General features: G+C 40.7%; 1 protein-coding gene across 13 annotated transcripts in view; it reads left to right on the forward strand.

Annotated features, from left to right (window-relative positions):
* Positions 1-24,230, forward strand: part of Oamb (Octopamine receptor in mushroom bodies) — a 148,707-nt gene that overhangs the window by 85,200 nt on the left and 39,277 nt on the right. Inside the window, exon 1 of one of the 13 annotated variants that reach the window (XM_076445190.1) lies at positions 15,524-16,235. The exons of the other annotated variants lie outside the window; for them this stretch is intronic. The gene's annotated coding sequence lies outside the window, so the exon portion shown is untranslated. Of the gene's footprint in view, positions 1-15,523; positions 16,236-24,230 lie in introns of those variants that run through there. 13 annotated transcript variants of the gene reach the window in all.

Here is a 24,230-nt window from a genome sequence, read left to right on the forward strand (position 1 = left end):
GGATTCAAAGGGCCGCCGCTCTATCTCTGTTTGTAAAGCTAAGATATCGCAGAGATTAATGTAATAGGACCGGCAGAGATGGTCCCTGGAATGTTTAAAACAATGGTTCTCGGAACAGTATTCATTTCTGTATCATGACGTCATATATCGACACCCGAAGATATGGTTCCTCGGATGTATATGTATACAATAGTTCTGGGAACAGATAAATGACGTCATATATCAATAATTCGGCGTGGGACTCGGGATCGGAGGGATTGATAAAATACTCGTTCAAGGAGGATTCCGTTTGAAATGTAACACTTGTTTTGACAGCGATTGAAAAAATTCATTACGGAGAATCATTTAACGGTGGTGACCGAGTTACACCGGTCTGCCTGTGTGTAGTACATGTACAGTATAAAATGCTTATCGGAATCATTTCGGGGATCTCTTATCATCGTTTCGCCGGTCGTTTCGGAGCGAAGGAAACACGACCGCCGCGCCGGACGCGGGTCGAATTTCGGTTAGTTAATCTTAAACCACGGCTCTGCAATCACCGGACATTGGTAGGCAAAGGCCGACCTGAAACGGTGGCGGCGGCGGCGTGTAAAACGTTTCCAGGTTACGATCAAATGCCGTAATTCGTCGGAAATAACGCAACCGGCCGGCCGGTCGGCCGAATTTACCGTCTGTTTGCTGTGCGCTGTGCGAACGCCACGTCCGGCCCCCCGAGGCCGGGTTTTGTCATTAGGCTAATTATTAATGCCGCTGGGGACGGCCCCGATGAATCTCGCACGCCGCGCCTCATCCCGGCGAAAAACATCCCATCGATTGTGTTTTAAGGGAAGAACACCATCGATAATCGAAACACCAGGATGAAAACCACAAAATTCAATGAGATAATGCGCATAGCGCACGGGGCGCTTCGGTTGTGGAAAGTAATGAATACATTTGAATTCATGCTAAATGCTAGGTATCCAAGGATCGGCGTGTTGGAACCTTTGAGAAAGTTTGTTCAAACATTCGCTATTACCGTAAACGTAAACGAATGCAATTTATGTCGTTACTCTTTGCCGAACTGTTGGGAAAATCATGCAAATCGTGCAATTGAATATATTAGAGGTTCGCAATTATTCGACGACGACGGGCGCAAGCCGGTTGAAACAAGTAGCCGCGGTGAAATATTGCGTTTCGAGTCGTCGGAGGGATTGCCGCTCGATATTCGTGTCTGCCGACTATTCGCTCGGTATCGATTATTCGTGTACGATCAAATATAACAATCAGAGTACGGTTACAGTGGGTGTAGATAGTATTCGTACACTGATACATTTCAAACAAGACTTGTGAAATTGTTGTTTATTAACTATTTTTTCTGTAAAGAATGAATACGTACATATTCTGAGATGTCTATAGAATAGATACAATGCAAAAAACAATTAATTTCTTGATTAACTTGCGAATGTAATAAGGAGAAACAAAAAATCGACTGAAATACACCAACAAAAAGTATTCGTACAGTCTCTAACTGTTTACAAATTGAGAAAAAAAACGTAGTGTTAATTAATGTGACATTAAAAAATCGATTTTTCGTGGACGTCCACTTCTTGATTTATTATTTGTAGTCTTTTTCGTAGCCCATACCTGTCAATTAAACTTTGTATAGTAGATCGAGATCTACTTACAATACGCGAAATTTCTGCTAAACTTTTACACTGATTCTGCAAATTAATAATAATTTTTCTTTCTTCTATCGTCGTTTCCGCACGTTTCCGTCCCATTTTTCAACGATAACTTTGAATATTTCAGGATTTTGAACTGCTGCTGATGCCAACAACGTTTCTAAATATACTGAGGAGATCAATCATACTTACACCGCAATTTGTTTATGTTTACATGGTATGTTTACGTTAAGAACTGTTCCCTACGCAGTTCGAATTAAGGAGTGTACGAATACTATTTGCTGGTGTATTTCAGTCGATTTTTTGTTTCTCTTTATTACATTCGCAAGTTAATCAAGAAATTAATTGTTTGTTGCATTGTATCTATTCTATAAACATCTCAGAATATGTACGTATTCATTGTTTACAGAAAAAATAGTTAATAAACAACAATTTCACAGTTTTGTTTGAAATTTATCAGTGTACGAATACTTTCTACACCCACTGTATATGTCTCGAAAAATGCGGAGTTTTTTGCTATTTGGTCGGTCATTGCTGTTTCGGATTAGAAGGGGTAGAATTGGTCTGTTACGGACGGAGAATATATTCCGTTCGTTTTCTCACAGGAATCTCTTCCACATCGTCTCTGGCAGGAAGCGTCCTAGATAACCTTTCATATCATAGTTGAACCCTTTGATTTAGGACCGAGCTCTGGCTCCGATTTCATTAGAAGTGACAAAAATGAGAGTCTGGTCCTAAGCCCTATCTCTAAGCGCGATTAGATTACGAACAGAGCATTCCATTCATTGTAGAGGTATATAAACCCTTTGGTTCTTACTCTCGGGGGGCTAGTACTTCGGTAGACACGTATCGCGTCACGTCGTGCTGTATTTCGGGAAGTCAACTTTTAGTGAGATCGGACTAGAGTACCTTTCGAATCAGAGTTGACCGTAACAGAATTACATGCAGAATTTAAACGGCTCGGAATCGTTTTGCAGTTCTTGTGAAAAAATTAACTGTAGGTTTTCGAACAACATCGTGTTAATCATTTTCGTGTACCCCGACGGTCCTGTCTAACTTTACGTTTAAATATAGTTTATTTCAATGCGAATTAATATTTGTCTTCCGAATCAGATTTATTGAAAACTAACGAAAAATTCGGTTAAAAGAAATTCGTTAACAAAATTCGTGAAATATTTGATATCCGACAACGTTAATATGTACCGTGGTTCGTGCACACGGTTCCACTCGACGCGGATTGGCCGAGGGTTTCGCGCTGTGTCGGAATTTTTTAGAGGCGGACGCGTCTTCGCGACCCAACCACGGAACAATGGAGGACGAGTGTCTTCTCCGTCAACCTGCTGTCTTCTTTGTACCGGAAACAATGGGTCCACCGACTGAAAGAGCTGTTCTTCTTTCTTGGCCGATATCATCCCTCCCCCCCAACCCCGTTTCCTTCAGTTCCAGTTGCGCGTGGCCCTTTTTCGCATTCACCTGTCACCGACTGGCACCCCTACCGAAACCCCGTTCGAAACTTCCCGCGTAATTCGATTCCCGACCGAACAATCGGCGGAACTCCCTTTCCACAGCTCGTTTCGAACTAGAGCCGGCTGCGATTCAAACTAGAGTTTCCCGGGGAGTGGCGAGAGGAAGAAACTTCTCTCGCCGACGCGCGACGCAACGAGCTGTTTAATATTAAATCGACCGGCAATGGATCGGTAACCGCGTGTAATAATTTTTCAAGAAATTGTTGATTGTAGAGAAAGACAACGTTTTTCATAATACACAATAACATAACCGTTCTCAATGGAAAACCCTGTAGAATATTTATGGAATATTAGACATGAACGATTTACGAATTGTATGAAGTTATAAATTATAATATAATTATTCAATCGTTTGAAAGACCGCGCCGCGCGGTACGTTCTCATTCGCCACGAATCCATAAAATCCGCCTTCGCGTCGTGAAATTTCATTTGAAGGGAATTAGTCATGATTTCCCACGCCGCACAGTGGGGTATTGGCCCGATTTCAGCGGTCAAAATTCAATTATAAAAATTTTACATAAATTGTAAAATTTTTGTGGCTTGAGTTAGTGGAATGTCCGAGGAACAATCTCCCATCATTCATTTTCCCATTCATGTATCCATTAAGCACTGAAATTTGTCGGAAGTTGAAGTTCCGTTAACCCGCTTTCATTTCTCAACGAATTCACCTATTAGTATAATTGTTACCTTATTTACATACACTAACAGATTTTTGTTTTATAGAAGTTTTTTTTAGCTAAGTATAGGGTATACTTTTAAGAGAAATTCACTTTTGTACCATATACATGTGTGTTATTATTAATATTTAAAGATAACCAACGATGAGAATCACTTTCTTGATGATTCTAAGACTTTGGTAATGATTTCGTTATACTTCCGGGTGCGTCCTGGTGTTCATTTCTGTGCCATTGTATTCTTTGAAGTTTTCTGATTAAGATGCAAGAAAAATTGGATCTGACTACGATAGCTTCCGTGTTTTATAGTTGATTTACGAAAAAGTGGCCATCGTGCGAAAAATGCAGCATTTCTCACATCCTGCATGTTCGCATTCGCTATATTTTCGCATTTACTTAAGTAAATATTAAATAATAATAATAAACACACACAATATACACTACAATAAGAAAACAGAATACACATGAAATTTAAATAATATACAGGGTGGAGCAATAACTATGTCCACATTGAATATTATCGTTATTTGTAATAATATGAAAAAATGTTAGAAACAAAATTTGCACGGAACAGAGGGGGACATGTTGTGGCATAAACATTTTCTGCGTGGGTGGAGGCATAGAGGAGATTTCAAGGTGACCTCGATTTTTTTAAATCGAAAGACCTACTTTTTGTATCATGAATCGATAGACTATTGAATTCTGAGTAAAAATGTATTGAGCTCCACATGTCTTAAATCTAATTAGTTAACGAGATATTATCGAAATAATTTTCTTTCTTCTTTTGATAATATCTCGTTAACTATTAGGTTTAAGACATACGAAGGTGAACACTTTTATACTCAGAATTTGATACTCTATCGATCTATGGTATAAAAAAAGGACATTCTGTTTAAAAAAATCAAGGTGACCGTGAAATCTCCTCTATGCTTCCATCCACGCAGAAAATGTTTGTGACACAACATATCCCCCTCTGAACCGTGCAAATTTTGTTCATAACACATTTTTCCATACTATTATAAATAACGGAGATTATTCTTTGTAATAACTATTTTAAAAAGATATTTTAATTGTAAATGATTACACTTTTTGGTAGTGTACATAAAATAGACGAATTACGTTAAAATATTGATTATAATCCGCAGTACTTGATTGAAAAATAGCTACAAACTTTACAATCTGATACGCTCCTCTTTTAAAATGGTTGTTTTTTCATCAAATTTGGATAAATGTTAGCGAAGTTACAGCAGTTTCAATATTGAGCGAATTTTGAATTAGCTGTGGCCGCTGAAATCGGGCAAATACCCCACTGTGCGCCGTTAGCGTGTCCCAGTTAGCACGCGTAGCGTCGAGTGCATTCTTTCCTGTTAATTTCTTTCCGCGGAGCACGGAAACGGAACTCGTTACAAAAGGATAGCAGGAGACCACATATCACGCGGGCTGAAATTCAATAAAACCTGCTTTAAGTCTGCAATATTGTCTACGACATCGCGTCGTAAAATTATATTTCCGCAACTACGTATGTACAGAGAAATGTACGCGTGCAAAAATATTTCCGTAAAGCAACACAACGCGATACAATGAAAAAATCACACCTGTATATATACAATTTAATAGAATCTACATTACAGAAAACATTTGATAGAAGCATATTCTGCGACGTCCTAAAATTGTCTGCATCCGTGTTTAAAATATATTTCTCTAAAATATACAGGGTGTCCCAAAATTCGTGAAAATCCCGAAAGGGGGTGATTCCTGAGACCATTTCAAGCGACATTTTCCTTTGCAAAAATGTTATCCGCGGCTTTGTTTAGGAGTTATTAACGAAAAACACGGACCAATCAGAGCGCGATCTAGACGCGAGTTGCCACAGTCGGCTCGGCGCGCAAACTGTCTATTGGCCGACTGTGGCAACTCGCGTCCAGGTCGCGCTCTGATTGGTCCGTGTTTTTCGTTAATAACTCCAAAACAAAGCCGCGGATAACATTTTTGCAAAGGAAAATGTCGCTTGAAATGGTCTCAGGAACCACCCCCTTTCGGGATTTTCACGAATTTTGGGACACCCTGTACACACACCAAAATAACATAAACAAAATTGGCTGTAGACCATACGAAGTCTGCTAGTGGCAAATGCACGCGACCTCAGCGAGTTTCTCGCGCGAAGAATGCTCACGCTGTGCAATAAATAGAGACATTATCCGAACAGACTGATTCTCCAGAACGTGGAGAACGTTTCTATTAAAGCATGGCTGGCGTGGCATGTAAATCCTCGCGGCAATAAGTAAAATTCGCGTCGCGAACAGGTTCGCTGGATCATGGACGCTTATTCGCAATGCGAAACGAGTGTCGCGGTTACCGTGGGCAAAACTTCCATCAAATTCGAGATTCGGCGTTCCCGCGACACTAGTATGAAACGAAACGGAACGAAACAGACGTTACTATTAAGGCTAACTACGGGATAAGCGGAGAAAGCCCGGGCCCTTCGCGTACAGCGAAAATCTCGGCCGCCTGGAGGAACTTCTCCGCAGACATTCCGTACATAGTTAATAATGGCTTGTTAAGTGGCTGGCCTTGTTCGGCGCACTTAAGTCATGCGTACTGTATGTATGCGCACCGGTGCAATATACCGGCCAACAGCATCCTGATAAACTCCAGCACATGCATTCTACGCGCAACCCTACTCCGCGAACTTCCGCGAACCTATGGGTATTTCGCGACGAATTCGCGCCTCGAAACAGCGTTTCCCACCTTTGTCCCATTTCCGATAACTGTTGACGCATTCATCGATTCTGTTATTTATTCGCGCATGTTCGTGCAGTTCCGGCTGTGTGTTTTTTCTTTTTATTTTCTCTGTTTGAACCTGTTCTCACTCGTCTATTCATTTTGTTAGAGTTTTATTCGGAGTGTTTGCAATGTTGCGAGATGTTCTTTCTCTCGAGGGTTCCTCTGGGCGGAAGTTGATGAGCTGGTTGCGTGATTCCTTGCGCGCAGTTTCTTGCACGAGCTTGTATTTGCTTGAAGAATTTTTAAGCGACTCCTGTTCAGAGGGTTTCATCTGTAATGGAACGATCCAAGTATGTGATTTAGTATACGGATACGATCCAAGCGAAATTCACAATATTCAAATATTAATTCTGTCTCTAATGGAATCGAATTTAATCGGATCGTGTCGTTCGGAGGAGGTAAACTTTATTCCCGTGTTTCTCCAGCGCGCACCGGTTTCGGGCAACAAAATATCGTCAGGCCAAGTTCGTCGATCGACAAGAAACTCGCGCAAGAAAATCACACCCTCGGCCGGCTTTTCGCTCTCCTAAGGGATGTTTCGCACGCTCGAACGAGCCAGGGGGTGAGAAACGGTGTCCCGGCGCGGATAGAAACGACCCCCTTTCGACGAGCTGATCAACGTCGCGCTGCGTCGCAAACTCGAACTCCCAGAAGTCCTGTATACGTAGAAGAAAAATTACAGGGACAAGCCCGTTACTGGGGTCTCCGTTGCGCTCTTTACCGATTTCGCTTTTTAACTTGCCCGCTATCGATCGTTTCGTCCGCCGCAGTTTAGGGGATAAAATCATTTACGTACCGTATCGTATTCGCAAGAGTTTCAATAATAATCTTACGTAAAAATCATTCGCGCAGCCTCTGCGATAAAATAATTTGAATAAAAAGAAATTTTGTATATTCCACGTTTTTAAGACGGACTAAAAAGTATCGAATAATTTTTCGCTTTCCAGACGTAAACACTTGAGATGAAATGATGTTTTTAAAATACTTAAACAAATACAAAATGATACTATATGTGATTTGAAAACGTTGCGGGATCATTAAACATTATAAATAATTTTGGCCAGCTAAATTCAATGAAAAGGTTCGGTTCGGAAGCTTTTCGGTGCAAATGCCCAATTCTCACCACGATGCACGATGTTTGGTACATTTCGGATAATCTGGCAAGAAAATGTTTCGAACAAAAGTTAATCGATACTCGGTCATCTATAAATTCCAATAAAAAAATTTGACAAAAATTTTTTTTTAAATAAAAAATATGATCATGTTAATTTTTTAAATGCCACTAAGTATTTTTTATTGCATATTGTTGTAGGTGATGTCAAGACGAATCCAATGACCTACTCAACTACGGCTTTAAGTCTTAAAATAATGCTAGAATAATTTTGTCCAGCTAAATGGCCCGTTTAGACCACTGTGCGGCTCAAAGGGTGGCCATTTCGAAACGTCTTAAATATATGAATACTAAAGGTCCATGTTATGGTTGTTATTATTTGGTTTTTCAAAATTCGTCAATTCGACAGCATAATAATTAGAAATGATTAACTCCGTTATTTCTTGTCACCCTGTAGTGAAAAACGACATTCTTCCGCGTGTTGGGATGAGCAAAATCTACAAGAATCACCTGGTAATTACCGAGATGCGAAATCGATGTTGCACGGGGTAACTGGGGAACGGTCGAACGGCCAATTAACTGTAACCGAGCGAGCATATCGGGTTTCTCGATCGAAGGAAAACCACGGTGCTCGTGGTTTCTCGTCCGAGAGTGACACCGACGCGACGCGGCACCGGGCACAGAGGAATAAAATGTTTGCGATATCGGTCTGACGCCGCGCCGCGCCCCGTTGATGGGGGTAATAACTGGCCGGCTTAATAACGAACATTGTAGCCGATTAATGGCCGGCCCGGTCGAGCTTTGCAACTTCATTGTGCAGCTCGTTCCGCAGGCATTGTGCTCTCGGCTCTCGCTCCATTATGAGAACCTCGTAAGATCAACCGCAATTCTAGGGTCGTCCAAAGGCTTGTCGTTCGCAATCCCGCGTTTTCGAGGCACGAAGGCGCCTCGATTAAAGGGACTAAAGGACCCTTGAAAATTGCCACCGGTAAACCGCGACCGCCGCCGTAGAATTTGCAACCCGACTGCTCGCCGATCCCATTTTTCTAGACACACAGACGAAATTGGCCCGGTCGATATGTTTGGAAATTCACGGTCGGGAAATTTGAATGTATAAAATGTGTCGCTGTAACAATATCGTCCTATAGAATTTTTAGGGGCGTACAAATATTGCTTTCCATTTTTCTCCTGCAACGTCGATGCAATTTCCGGATCGTGTCTTTTCTTATTTATTCGTTGCGATAAAGTTTCTAACCACGTTCAATATTAATTGTAAGAATATTTGTTTATCAGATAAAATGAATATATCATCGGATAAAAGTAATTAGTTAAACGACACCCCGGAGTGAGTTTTCCGCAGCATCGGATAGCTTAGAAGCGGAGGCAAAGACAAGGAGGATTTCGTGTTCCATTAGTCCCGTGGAAATTGAATTCGTCAGCTTATTTTCTGTCCGAGGGATCCATAATGCAGAACACGGCGCGGCGCGGCGCCGAAAGGAGCTCGTAATTAACACGCGATGACGAATCGTTGCGAAGCGCGATGAAACACGGATGGGGGACGGGCGACTCGTGACGAATGCAGAGATCGCCTCGCGAGATTATCCAAAATACCGTGGGGGTGGTCCTAGCCCGTCGTCTCGAATTTCCCCGAGAATTTCCGACGAGCAAGAAACTGAAAGCTCTTATAATTCAAATTCGAGAGTCCCGGCAATCTGCGGACCGGGATCAATGATAATCTGTTCGTAGACGGAATCCGGAAGTTCGTCGAGCAGATTGCACTGCGCTCTCGGCCCTCTACGTACGATCTTGTACGATTCACCCTAAAACACCGTCCAATCATCCGCGATACATCTTCTTCGAAGCTTTAAGACTTCGTTGGAAGTCGAAATGAAATTTTCGAGAAATCGCCGCAATTTTCCACGATTAATTCGCGCGAAAGCGGAAACAGTTTCGCGTATCCGCGACAAGCGGTTCTCGCGCGAAGAAAACTGGAATCGCGAGACAGATCTAATCATTTGGAACAATATTACCGGTCCGCGCGCAGGCGGTTGGCCGCGTTTCCGCGCGTGCACGCGACCGTTTCCACGCGAGATCCGTGTAATCTCTTCGCCGACCCTTCACCGTGTTTAACTCGACCCAATGTTTATCGGTGTTATTCGGAACGACCCACATCGGATGTTGATCGCAAATATTAACGCGATACCGCGAAAGGTTTGGCTTAGACGCTTGCGGTTCACTGGCGCGAACCGGTTCCGCCTTTCGAACATCCCCTCGACATAGTTCGTTCGCTTAGGACTTAGGAAATCCGATTTTCGGGAACCTGCTGGAGAAACACCGTTCATCGACCGTGCCATCGAACGTCATTTCTTTGAGCGCTGTGGAATTAGTGGACGGTGCGCGTGGGGTGGATCTTGATGCAAACTATAGTTTTAACGAGTAACGAGTGCGTTTTCATTTCATTTTATATGTATTAGGTTGTCCCAAAAGTTCCTTCCGGAATGTGATCCTTTAATATTGCTAAATAAATATTAGGTTGTCCCAAAAGTTGGTTTTCGATGCATGCACATAATGCAAATTCATATTAAGAAGCACTAAAATATTAACATAATAGATTATCGTGTTGTTTGTATTTATTTAGCGACATTAGAAAAACACATTCCGGAAGGAACTTTTGGGACAACCTAATATAAATCTTCTTATATTGTACATGTGTAGCTGGTAAAAAAGAAATATATATGCTAACAACAAGTTCCAGTTGAAAGAATCGTACACCAAGTTTGAATAATTTAGCCCTCCATGTGACTCTTTAAAAATTAAATAGCGTTCTTATTAACTAATTTTTATGTTTATTTTTCTAAGCTAACGAACTTGGCCGTATTTTGTTTGATCGCGCAACTTTTTAAGGCCATAAGAACTTGGCTCCTGTTTACAGACTGTTTCTATCGGGTATAAATATTCTTGATTCAATTTTGTCTAAATGTTTTGCAAATACTGCATCGAGAGTTGTTCCTGATCTTGTCGTCGCCTCATTAGCATTTCCAATCTTAATTCACTTCTAAACATCACCAGACTGCAAGAAGTTTCGCTTCTGCCGCGCGTGGCTTTTAACTTTTACATTCGTCTATAAAGTGATTAGTGTTAACGGATAAGGTGTATTTAGCGACGTTTTGAATTTTAATGCCTCCCAACGCAGAGAATAATTTTTGTTAAGGTTATCCACTTGTTGCGTGGCCTCGTATTGTGTCGCCGCGCCGTGTTGCGCATCGGTATGAGCGAGCATGTGTTGCATCGTTGCATACCTGGGACGAGATATATGTAATACTTAATAAATAGACAACGAATTTCATGTGGCTATTTATTAGAAAAATAGGTGAATGTTAAAACGATAGAGGAATTGCAGAAATCTAACTTTCCTATTACATTAGAACAATAATACAGCGCGTAAATGGTTAAAGTAATTCGGAAGATCGTATAAAAAGTGTAAATAGATTTTTAATCTCGCGATCGAGCGGTTGGTCAACGTCCTGGATATCCACCGGCCGCGCCGGTCGGCCAAGTGTATCGTCAATCGTGATATTACTTCTCCAAGTGTTGCGGCTTCTGGTCGAGAACTCCGAGAGAGCGCTATACGTGCGTGGGTGGCTTCCAATAGAATTGTGACGGACTCCGAGGCTCAACACACGGTCATTCGAAATCCCGGATATTCAATCCAATTGAAATCCAAACCCCGGGACACGTCGTTACGTCGGGGAGCTTAACTCCGCCGAGTAATTACCGGCAATCTCGAATGGCCAATGTTAATTAAACGGTATATCGCGACGTCGTGATTAACGTGTACGCGACGACGCCACTTTGTGACGCCCCGGCCATCGCGGGTTGCGTCGCGTCGATATCGCGTCCGCACGATTATTAGTCGCGTGCTAGCCGGTCTTTTGGTCAATGGGGCCTGGAATTACACGCGGGGATCATCGTTTACCGATTTTCGTACCGACTGGCGACCGTTGTGCCCGCCGCGGCAGGTTTCCCAATTTCTCTGCGCTCCGAATGCAGCTGGTGCAGCTGCAGTTTCTACGAAATTGTAGGCGGAATTTTCATGTCGCGGAACAGGGTAAAACTGGGTCGTCTCGTAAGCTAACATTCCCATTGGGATAAACCGACAAAAGACTTGTATCAGGTCCGATTTTTTATGCAAACAATATTCCTCCAGAAAATAACAATCGAAATACAGAATTTATGCTGCATATTCAGTTTGTCAAACTTTTCTAGAAAGCTTCTCCGGTTCTACGATATAATTTAAGGCGTGATGACACTGTAGAACACCTTTTTCGGCCATAAACATAAATTTCACGCGGTCTGAGAATGAATTCTTGCGAAATTTTCACCGGATACCACCATCGCACCCTTGAACGCTTGAATTCCGAAACTTTTTGTGCTAATGAAAAGTTTCTACAGGGTCATCCGTTTTTAAACGGCCAAACGTTAACCAGCTGTAGAGGACCCCAAATGGAACAACTTTTACCCGTATCACTTTTTTTGTTTCGGCCTTGATTTCCAGATAATTGCAATAAACCATCATTTTTTGAGTTTACATAAAATTAAATATCTCAGGACTCCAATGATGAATCTTGATGGTTTTTCCTTTGTTTAGTTTAAAATAAGTAGGGACATCTTTTTTATTGAATAAACTTTTTTGTATGACCTTCGGATCATGGTTTTTTTGGCGTGCGGCACACCGCCACTTTCCAACTTATTTCTTTCAGGCTCCACGGTGTGCCCCACGCCAAAAAAACCATGATACGAAAGTCATACAAAAAAGTTTATTCAATAAAAAAGATGCCCCTACTTATTTTAAACTAAACAAAGGAAAAACCATCAAGATTCGTCATTGGAGTCCTGAGATATTTAATTTTATGTAAACTCAAAAAATGATGGTTTTTTGCAATTATCTGGAAATCAAGGCCGAAACATAAAAAGTGATACGGGTAAAAGTTGTTCCATTTGGGGTCCTCTACAGCTGGTTAACGTTTGGCCGTTTAAAAACGGATGACCCTGTATAATCGACGGTGTCCAATTTTTGAAAATTCTGTTTCCACGCCTGTATTCGCTGCGAGACGGAAAATAATAAAGTACTATTGGTCGAAATGTAAAATTCTAGCCATTGGGATGCAAACTGTGTCTGTCCTGGGTCAGAAATGACCCAGTTCCGCTTTCCGTTTGACTATCTGGCATTCTGCCATTCGATAGCTAATACTCTTAACAGTATAAATATTCATACTTCTTCTCTGAAAGGTTACTGCAATCGAACAAAATGTACAAACTGCTAGGTCTAGGTTAGCTCTACTAAATTCTAATAAACTACGTTACCCATTTTCAATTTGCTACGTCCACTTTCAATAAAAATTAATGACTATCGAACGTGTCTATCGGTAAATACACTCCTCGAAAGAATGAAAAATTGGTCCCGCTTTACGTGATCATAACTCCGTCAAAAATTGCCGTACCGATATCGTTAAACAATAGTTTGATAGCCTGAAACCTCTAGTTCAAGATGCTCTGTCTCAAATTGTTGCTATGTTGGTTTTTTACAAAGTTATAGCGAGATGAAGACAACATTGACGGTCAACAAAAATTTTGTGCAAGCAAATATATGTATACATATATACATATGTATATAGCAACTAGCAACCCCTTTGTTAAACTAACTACTAGCGTGATTAGCGCGCACATAACCTCCCGCAGAGCACCGGGGGGGGGGGGGTATATTCAAACGAAGACGAGGTTGGATTCGCGGAAGAATAAATATTTGAGGCAACAATAAATGGTCCACGAATGGGCGTCTATAAAATCGTGATGGGCAATCTATTAACGAAGAGAACTAGACGGTGTTAACCTCGGAGCAACCGTATAGCGTGCACAGGTGTGCCGAGGGTGGTTTCAACTCGTCGAATAGTTAGGGGATGTTAACCGGGGGGTGGCAGACGTTGGTAACACCGGTTCCGACAGACAGAGTTCGTAAACGTGCGGGAGAATGCGTGGGTGGCGGATTGCGGGGGTGTTGCACAAACGCAGATGCGACGAGGATGCAGCGGTTGTGTGTGGGTCGCAAGACGATCGAGGGTGGTAAATGTTAAAGGCAGTGGGAACGCGGGGAAAGGGAAACGAATGCGGAGAAGGGAAATATAAACACAGTGACACAATCCGGGTAGGCAGCGAGAGGGTAAAAGTGGAAATGGGCACGGACAAATCGACGCGAGGAAATGAATAACGATGCAAGGAAGTCGGCGCAGACGTAATGGAATCGCGGAAATTGAAAGAATCGTAAATCGAGCGTCGAACGGCACTAGAGTAGAGGATTTTCAGAAACACCGGTTCTGACGTGAAATAAATTGAATAATGCGTGGATGTACATATGTGTGTGTGTGTGTGTATGCGCGTGCGTACTTTCTCTTTGTACAAATTTAACTATTAGGACCTTGAATAAGTTCTCGCTGTTTCTTCAAAGATGGCAGTAGCAGTGCCCCGTTCGTGAAATTTCGAATGGTAACACACATGCAAGGCAGTAGTGTATCTAACCTTAAATTTCAGTGTATGGTAGTTCACTTTAGTGTAAACAAAGTAAGTTTTTCTTAGTTCTGAAAATGTCTACTTTTGTGCCAAGTAAAGTGTATTTGCGGGGAATTTTATTGCACTATTTTATTCAAAAGAAATCTGCAGCTGAAGCGCATAGAATTCTTGTTGAGACTTATGGTGACAATGCTTTGTCGGATACGACATGCAGAGCTTGAGGATAAAGAACGTTCTGGCGCAACGAAAAAATTTGAAGACGAAAAGTTGGAGGAATTACTCGATCAAGACCGATGTCAGACGCTAGCAGAACTTGGAAAAACATTACAAGTAGATGAGTCAACTGTTTCAAAACGTTTAAAAGTTTTAGGAATGATCCAGAAGCAAGGACATTGGGTACCGTATGAGTTGAAGCCGAGAGACGTCGAACGGCGTTTTCTCACGTGTGAACTACTGCTTCAACGGCAGAAAAGAAAAGGTTTTTTGCACCGCATCGTGACTGGCGATGAAAAGTGGATACACTACGATAATCCAAAGCGTAGAAATTCGTGGAGTAAGCCGGGCCATGCATCAACATCGTCTGCAAAACCAAATATCCATGGTTCGAAGCTTCTTCTCTGTATTTGGTGGGATCAGCAGGGTGTAATTTATAATGAGCTGCTCGAACCGAATGAGACTATCACGGGGAAGCGCTATCGACTTCAATTGATGCGTTTAAGTCAAGCCTTAAAAGAAAAACGGCCGCTATACGAGCAGAGACACGACAAAGTGATTTTGCTACATGACAACGCTCGGCCTCATGTTGCAAAACCAGTGAAAACCTACCTGGAAACGCTTCAATGGGAAGTTCTACCCCACCCGCCGTATTCACCTGACATAGCCCCTTCTGATTTTCACCTATTCCGTTCGATGGCACATGGCCTAGCTGACCAGCGCTTTCATTCTTATGAAGAAGCTAAAACATGGATCGATTCTTGGATAGCCTCAAAAGACATGTCGTTTTTCCGACGCGGAATTCATATACTACCAGAAAGATGGGAGAGAGTGGTCGCTAGTGATGGGCAATACGTTGAATGAAATGTTTTTGTTCCTTATAATTTAAATGAAGCTTTTATTTTGTAAAAGAAACAGCGAGAACTTATTCAAGGTCCTAATATAATACGAGTAAAGCACAGTTTGTTTAATCGTTTCGTCCGAATACATCTTCACAATTTCAATGATTACGAGATAACAAATTAAAAACCGGTCATTTCACCGGCAGGGGTAGGTTTAGCGGTTCGAGCAGAGTGGGCTCCGCGTCTTGCTAAGCGTTAATGAAATGATACTATTGCGAAGGGGAGCGCAAACAGAGATAATGCACGTCGAGGGAAGATAGGCGCGGCGTAAGAAGGCATCGAAAGGCCGAGAGGAGAGCTCGGAGTGCCAGAACAAGAGAGAGAGAGAGGGGGAGAGAGAGAGTGGAAAATAGAGAGAAATGGAGGGAGAGAGAAGCAGAGAACGAACGTTTCGTTGACGAAGCGCGCATGCGGCTGCAGAGTCGCACGGGCCGCCCGGATCCTCAGTGCGCTCCTCACTCGCGACGTGTCCAGGACTTACTGTTTCGGCCCTCCCGGGAGTCCCGAGGGACTCCGGGCTTCCCTCGCGATCGTGACTACCACCGTGCTCGACCACCTTGCGAACAGGTGCCGCGGGAAAACACAACCGAGCCTCGCACGTTGCCGGAACCTCGCGACGAACCACCTCGCGGAGAAACTCGTGAAAACTACCACAGGGAAAACCGGCTGATTTATTCCGGCACCGTTAATCACCAACGCTAATTATCGCTCACGATCTACCGCCGAGAGAGAAGCATGTTGGATCGAACTTGTGAACTGCTGTGAAATAGAAGGGATGCCGCAACCAACGAGGAAACGGAGTAAGGACGATCGAGACTTACCATCGATTCTTTTCTCGTTCGATATTCGCGGACAGAGAGTATCCCAGTGATTCTTCCTTTTTCTTTCGGCTCGGCGCGGCCGAGATGCTGCCGAGATTGGTGCGATCTATCTTGATTAACAGGATCCTCCTAGAATGTTTTCTATCTTCGCATCCGCGTAGAGATCCCAACCGAGACCCGCGCTTCCGATCGATGCTTCGAATCGCATCATTTGCTCCGAAGACGATGCGAAAGAATGTGTCCGATGGTTAATATCTCGATGTTGAATTTTCTTTGGTTCGAATACCACCGTTTCGGGATGTGGCAGTTTTTGAAGAAGGTTGCTTCGGTACTGATATTCTTTCGAGCGTGGAATCCCCCTGTGAAGGACCGATGCGCGATGGCTGTGTGGCGTTCCATCGAACAAATTACGATTCATTTTTTTGTTCGACTGTCTTGAAGCCCAGCTGATTCGATTGTAGTACTAATAGCCTGTCATTAACAGAACAATGCGCAACAGAAATCATTATTGCGTGTTACGTTGAAAGGAGTCCATTTGTCAAAGGGTTAATGCGACCGAATAAAAGTTTGCATTGTTCTTCTTGGATAAAAGGAAATCTCTGTTTACCGAAAAGCTCTGTTTGTTTATGGTATCTCTCGAGTTGCACGAACAAACGGTCAAATTCTACTTAATTCTATCACCGGTAGTCCAACGGTGGTAGAATCAACGTGAAACAATTTTACCGTGTGCTCTCGGTTAAAAGAAGATCATTTCTAGGCTGAACAGATCAAATGAAAACGTAGAACTGTTCAACTTGGAAAAAGGAACCTTTCAGATTGCCTGTAATTTATTACATACTACATAATAGATGAAAAAATTTTGAATTATCCGTTTATGTGATGAGGGGAATTTCTGTTTGTCAACGAGCTGCATTTGTCGGCGTTCGGGTTGCATAATCAAAGGCGAGAAATCTGTAGCGTAGTGGTTGTTCGGGTGATCGAATGGCGTCGGGCTCGAGTGATCTATTTTGGTGCGCAGAATTGATCCTGTTTACTGTTTACCGATGAATTCGATTTTCGGCTATTTCTCGGCATTTCGAAAGCTCACTGAATTTCGGGCATGTTTCGGTAACTGCACTGATCATAAGGCAAAACGCGCGGTGATTCTTTTCGATGGGCGAATCACGAAATCGTACGATTTGGTCTGCCAAAGGCAGTTTTCCGGGTTCCATTGATTGGCTCTTTAATTAATGTTCGATGGTGTTCGCGATTCCGACTCTCTGCTAGAAATTGAACAATCGACGACGGGAAAAGCGTGGCCATTTTTCAGTTGATTCGAATATCGGCTGACCGCACGAACCGCCAAGAACATTTTAGATGGTAATTTTGAGATATTGTGCGAGAAGAAAAACTGTTAACGGGGACGTACTCGCGCAAATGATTCCTTCGTCTCTTATTCTACTCCGTAATCCAATTTATTCCAAGTTTTCTTTCATTTCCCTTTTTAAGTAGCGAAACGGCGAGCAAGAACATTAGACTAGCTTTTCCGATGAAACTTCCGACGAAACGAGGTGATTTTCAGACAAAATGGACTGGAAAATGTATATTCTCTTACAATATTTCCTTAACTTTTCTCGAGCTTTAGTCCTTAAGGACCACGTAATTGGGCTCGGTGTCTCCTGGGCAAAAATATTTTACCCGCATAACGTAAACTTTCTTTCTGAAAGTTCGAAAGTGTGCCCAGTTCAAATGACAGTCAATAGAATTATAGAACAACATCTTGTCATCCTAAGAACATAAACTTTATTTGTTTTCCATCACCGATGATCGCTGACTGCCTCGAAAGTGACATCCGCTATTAATTCAACGCTCGATTGTTACGTCAACTTGATTATTGTTCCCATCCATCAGACCTATTCGACAAAGAAAAATCATTTGGATCGATCCATCAAGTTATCATTAATTGCATCGCAATTCTAGACAGTAAGCGTGGCTCTCGGTCGTTAACATCGTTCTCTCGCCAACAATTTTCCATCTTAATTTTTCCCCGCCATTTTATCGCTCAACTTGAATCGTATAACCAGCGGAGCCATAATTTAACCGAGAATCGACGATGGTTAACTTGACGTGTCACACCTCTCTCTCTCTCTTTCTCTTATTCAGATTTAATAATTCATTTCTCGAATCCATTATACTTTCTGCTTCCATGTCGTTTAATACCTCGAACGTGTTTCGATATGCTAGATATAATTATTTATTATTTATAAAACGGTTGGTCGTGTGTTCGATGAACAGTGAACTTTGCTCTTTCGACGTCATAGAATTTGTTTTATATTGAACGATTATAAACGTTCAGCTGGTAATATAGATGAAAATCTTTTGAAAAATGTGTAGATGTACGCGTAAAAATGTTCAAAGGTTTCGCAGCAGTTTTGAAAGAATTTATAAAATGGTTGATAGAGAGAGGGAGAGCGAAGCAGCGAGTATAATTTCGTTCTTCGAGACACAGAGACTGAATAACGAGGCGAGTTCAAAGTCTCCCGCGTATCGATCCGATAAACATCGACTGTTTGCTGTGACACGTCATTAGCGGTATTCTTTCCCCCGTTTCGAGCGAGATCATCACGGTAATCACGATCCCGATCAAACCATGGAAAATAACACTTAACCCAGTCTCGTGGATACCGATATCGTTCCCCCGGATCAGCGATTTTTCTTTATCGTCAGAGAACCAGGACAACTCTATAGATCTCCCTTCTTCTTCTTCTTCGCTTCCCACAGAAATACATCTCGTAATGTCTAACAACATTTCTGAAACACCAAATATCATGGATCATGCGACGCAAACACATTTTCAATTACTATTTTCGATTAGGCGAACGAGAAAGTCGAAACGCCCCGCGTACGTTTGCCTCGTAATACTCAGCTGGAAGTGGATCCGGTAAATGAAACGGAAATATAAGATCGAATATGAATCAGCCGGATCGGCGTGGAATCGCGAAATGACGCGTCGAGTCAGGCGCTAGTCGGTCCGATTCACAGTAGGGATGCCGATTACACTGTCCAACAGCCAAAAAGTATTTCGATTCCCACTATGCGATTCTTGTAGAGTTTTCCGCGCTGATTCCGAATCTGGTTTTAATTTTTTCCCTATACGACCAGTTTTTGAGAAAACGGAGTTTAAAAAAAAGACATATTTTTCAACTTTAAACAAATATTGCGATGTTATTATAAAAGATATTGAATTGTTCTTTACAGCAAAAGATTCTCTAGACTTTCCCGAATACAGTGATATCCAATATTAATACATTATGTTTGTTTAAACATGTTTAAACAATGATTAAAGACGGAGATGCACCACTTTTGCACCCATTTTTGCGGATATTTTCGAATTTATCTCAAAAAATAAGGGTTCAGCGAAAAATTGAACTATACCACGCGAAAGAGCAGAAATGATTTATATTCGATGGGATGCCGATGGTTGTTTCGGAGCTTGCGGAACGGTGGTTGCTAATTTCGATTTTGCCTGCGGAACGATCGGTCGGCGTGGCGCGGCGCGCGGTGTCGCGAAAAAAAGGAAATATAGTATGTAGGTCGAGAGGGAGGAGAGGAATCAATGAAGCGAGGAAGGGAGAGACTGATTCGCGTGATAACTTTCGGAATTCCGTGAAAGGAGGAAAGAAAGAGCCCGGTAGGTAACTTCGTTCGCCTTCGGAGCTAGATTAGAAGCTGCAGCTTCCTGTTTCGGGGGCCTCCACATCGGACGAGCTACGCATGCGATCGCGAAAACTTGTTTGCTTGAAATTCTTCTTTCGTTTAAGGGGAAAAGTTCGCCGTTCTCTCCCGTTTCGCGTTCTTTAATTGTAGTTCGCGGAAATTGTTTTCGACGTACGCCGGCGGCGCGCCGGGAAACCCTATAGAATTCACCGTCGACGTATATTTAATGACATAACGGCGGAACTTTCCCCTAAAAACGGGAAAAATCCTCCTCCGGCAGCTTTAAACAGCGCACGGGGTTCCGAAAGTTTCGATCTTGTCTGCTCAATTCTCCACGACACGCGCAACTTTCAACTCTGTATTTGCGAACCTCGTCGCTCGAGATCACTATTTTCCCAGAATTATTTTTTTCCACTCCCTTCGAACAATTGATTGAAATATTGGAGAAACGTTGACACTTCATCTTTTAAATGCTGCGCAGAAATGAGAAGCTTCGATTTCGCAGTCTACAAGCACAGAAGAATAATCTGGTCAGGATTAATCATTAATTCCGGTGAAAGCATAATTAATTCGATCAACTGGAAAACAGTTCGCTCAACAACAACTAAAACCAGTAGGCAACATCATTATTTGAGGAGAATAATATTATTTATAAAATTTATGTAAATTTATGTAGAATTAATATTATTTGAGAGAGGAATATTAATTCTATATTTAATTTAGAAATATTATAAATTTTATATAGAATTGGTGATATTTGTATAGAATTAAAATATTTGTTAAATGGATTAATATTATTTATATTAAATTTAATAGATTTAATAAATAATAAAGCTTAATATTATAAAGGGTATAATATTAAGGTTTCATTTTAAATGTTTTGACAATTATAATAAACTAGAAAAATTTATATAAATTTCATGTATAATATATTTAATGAAACTAAAAATGAGGGGTTTTTGCTCAGGTAAAAATTGTCTTTCAAATTAATAATAATAACTTGATTTGTGCCACTATTTTCCCAGAATTATTTTTTTCCACTCCCTTCGAACAATTGATTGAAATATTGGAGAAACGTTGACACTTCATCTTTTAAATGCTGCGCAGAAATGAGAAGCTTCGATTTCGCAGTCTACAAGCACAGAAGAATAATCTGGTCAGGATTAATCATTAATTCCGGTAAAAGCATAATTAATTCTATCAACTGGAAAACAGTTCGCTCAACAACAACTAAAACCAGTAGGCAACATCATTATTTGAGGAGAATAATATTATTTATAAAATTTAAGTAAATTTATGTAGAATTAATATTATTTGAGAGAGGAATATTAATTTTATATTTAATTTAGAAATATTATAAATTTTATATAGAATTGGTGATATTTGTATAGAATTAAAATATTTGTTAAATGGATTAATATTATTTATATTAAATTTAATAGATTTAATAAATAATAAAGCTTAATATTATAAAGGGTATAATATTAAGGTTTCATTTTAAATGTTTTGAAAATTATAATAAACTAGAAAAATTTATATAAATTTCATGTATAATATATTTAATGAAACTAAAAATGAGGGGTTTTTGCTCAGGTAAAAATTGTCTTTCAAATTAATAGTAACAAATTGGATTTGTGCCACTATTTTCCCAGAATTATTTTTTTTCACTCCCTTCGAACAATTGATTGAAATATTGGAGAAACGTTGACACTTCATCTTTTAAATGCTGCGTAGAAATGAAAAGCTTCGATTTCGCAGTCTACAAGCACAGAAGAATAATCTGGTCAGGATTAATCATTAATTCCGGTAAAAGCATAATTAATTCGATCAACTGGAAAACAGTTCGCTCAACAACAACTAAAACCAGTAGGCAACATCGAGCGCGTACGGTTCAAAGCGCCAGGCACAAATAACTTCTGTTCTTAAACGGCGTGGCGCGGCGTGTAATTAATTTCTTCAATTACCATTTAAAGCGAAAGCATACTATAAACGCTGCAAATATGAAGTTAAGACGACGTAGGGAGAAAAAAAGTTTCCCCAACTGGAAAAGCCACCCTTGGAAATTGATAAGCCCTTACCGGATTCCCGTTTAATTAGAGCTTGCCGGGCAACTTTGAAACAGTTTCCCCCTTTTTCTTGCGCTTAGTCTTGGTGGACAGACTTCGGAGATCTAAATTAACCAGTCGAGACGGAAAAATCTACCTCGTGAATTTATTCGACCCCTCGGCTTCGCTGTTTGAAAGGGATTTAATTGTCGGGACGATTGTGGGGCGATCTGCCCGATGAATTGTGGCTGACTAAAGATTGGTCTATACTACTGGCGTTCCGATGAAACAGGCAAATAAAATGCTCCGAGGCAATCTAGGTCCTATCAAAAATTATAACCGGGTTAGATGGCGTTGTCGTAACGTAAAACATAGTCTCATGTTTAGATTAACAATTTTATTTCTTCTACTTGTAGTGATCTCTTTAAAGATTGACACGAGAGAGAACTACTTACACGTTCTTAGGAAACACAAATCAAATTATCATGAACAATCCACGCATATTTGAGAAATAAATTCTAATCGTACTAGAATAAAAATAATACGTGTCATTTCAGTTAATGAATTCTTTTACAAATGAATTATATTACAATAATTTTCAATAATATGAAAGTTTCATAAAGTTTCGTTACAAAGTTTCACGTTACCAACTTACAAAGTTTAAGATGTACATAATAATTATCCGATAAGAACAATTTCCTCTTCTAAAGAATAGCCAAAGTGAACATCAGTTTTGCTGAAGATATTAGCCGATGAAAAATCGTTCTCCCTTCTAAAGAATAGTTAAAGTAAAAATCGATATTGTCAGAAATTAATGTTTTCACCTGCTGCCTTGTTCCACGCACATAGAAATGACTAAACATGTTCTTGACGAAAGATTTTACGAATACGAACATATTGTTCATATCTTTCGAATGGTTCGATAGTCATTGAAAAACCTCCGCGGGCAGTTTCGACCATCATAATCTATCTTTTGGAATGGAAATTGTGCATTTTTTAAGCATATTTTCAGAAACACCTGGTATATCGAAATGTTAATGAAATTGAAAAAACACAAGGTGTGCCTTGAAGAGAAAGAAACGCTCTTTCTATTGCTTTTTTGCCCAAGATTCTACGATAACCTTTTCGCTTTCTGGAGCCAGTTAAAGTTAAAAAGCCCAATATAAACTTCGATGTTGAATAACTCGAATAAAAAAAATCGCACAATATTCAACAACCACACAATTTACACAGGAAAGATAGCCCTTCCAAATGATATTAACGCGATTTATCAAAAACATTTCTTGCTCCCCGTGTGATGTTCCAAAGTTGCAGAAAATTTTTGTTAACCGTCACCGTTGTCTTCATATCGCTATAACTTGGTAAAAAAACCAACGTAACAACAATTTGAAAGAGAGCATCTTGAACTAGAGGTTTCAGGCTTTCAAACCATTGTTTAACGATATCGATACGGCAATTTTTCACGGAGTTATGATCACGTAAAGTGGAAGCAATTTTTCGGGTTCGCAGAAGTGATCCCTTAATTCTTTTGAGGAGTGTATTTCCTATCGAGCTCTGGCTCGAATTTTGTCGTTTTGTCACCGTGAATTCTTCAAGTCTCAATAAACATACAGTTTGCGCGAATTTGTTCATGGAAAAATTCGTGTCCTATTTTCTAACGTGCGAGTTTGAATTTTTCTTAACAAGGATGGTTTAGCTATAATAGATTCGCGTGGAGATAATTTTTCATCAATTCTTTTGAAGAATTTCAATGTTATCCGTGGCGCGGAATTTTTTTTTAACATGCTATATATATTATAAAAGGAATGCCTTGAAGAGAAAGAAACGCTCTTTCTATTGCTTTGTTGCCCAAGATTCTACGATAATTTTTTCGCTTTCTGGAGCCAGTTAAAGGTAAAAAGCCCATATTTCCTTGAATGTTGAATAACTCGAATAAAAAAAATCGCACAATATTCAACAACCACACAATTTACACAGGAAAGATAGCCCTTCCAAATGATATTAACGCGATTTATCAAAAACATTTCTTGCTCCCCGTGCGATGTTCCAAAGTTCCAGAAAATTTTTGTTAACCGTCACCGTTGTCTTCATATCGCTATAACTTGGTAAAAAAACCAACGTAACAACAATTTGAAAGAGAACATCTGAAACTACAGATTTCAGGCTTTCAAACCATTGTTTAACGTTATCGATACGGCAATTTTTCACGGAGTTATGATCACGTAAAGTGGGA

This window comes from Lasioglossum baleicum, unplaced genomic scaffold (assembly GCF_051020765.1).
Source record: "Lasioglossum baleicum unplaced genomic scaffold, iyLasBale1 scaffold0021, whole genome shotgun sequence".
Taxonomy (NCBI): Eukaryota; Metazoa; Arthropoda; class Insecta; order Hymenoptera; family Halictidae; genus Lasioglossum; species Lasioglossum baleicum.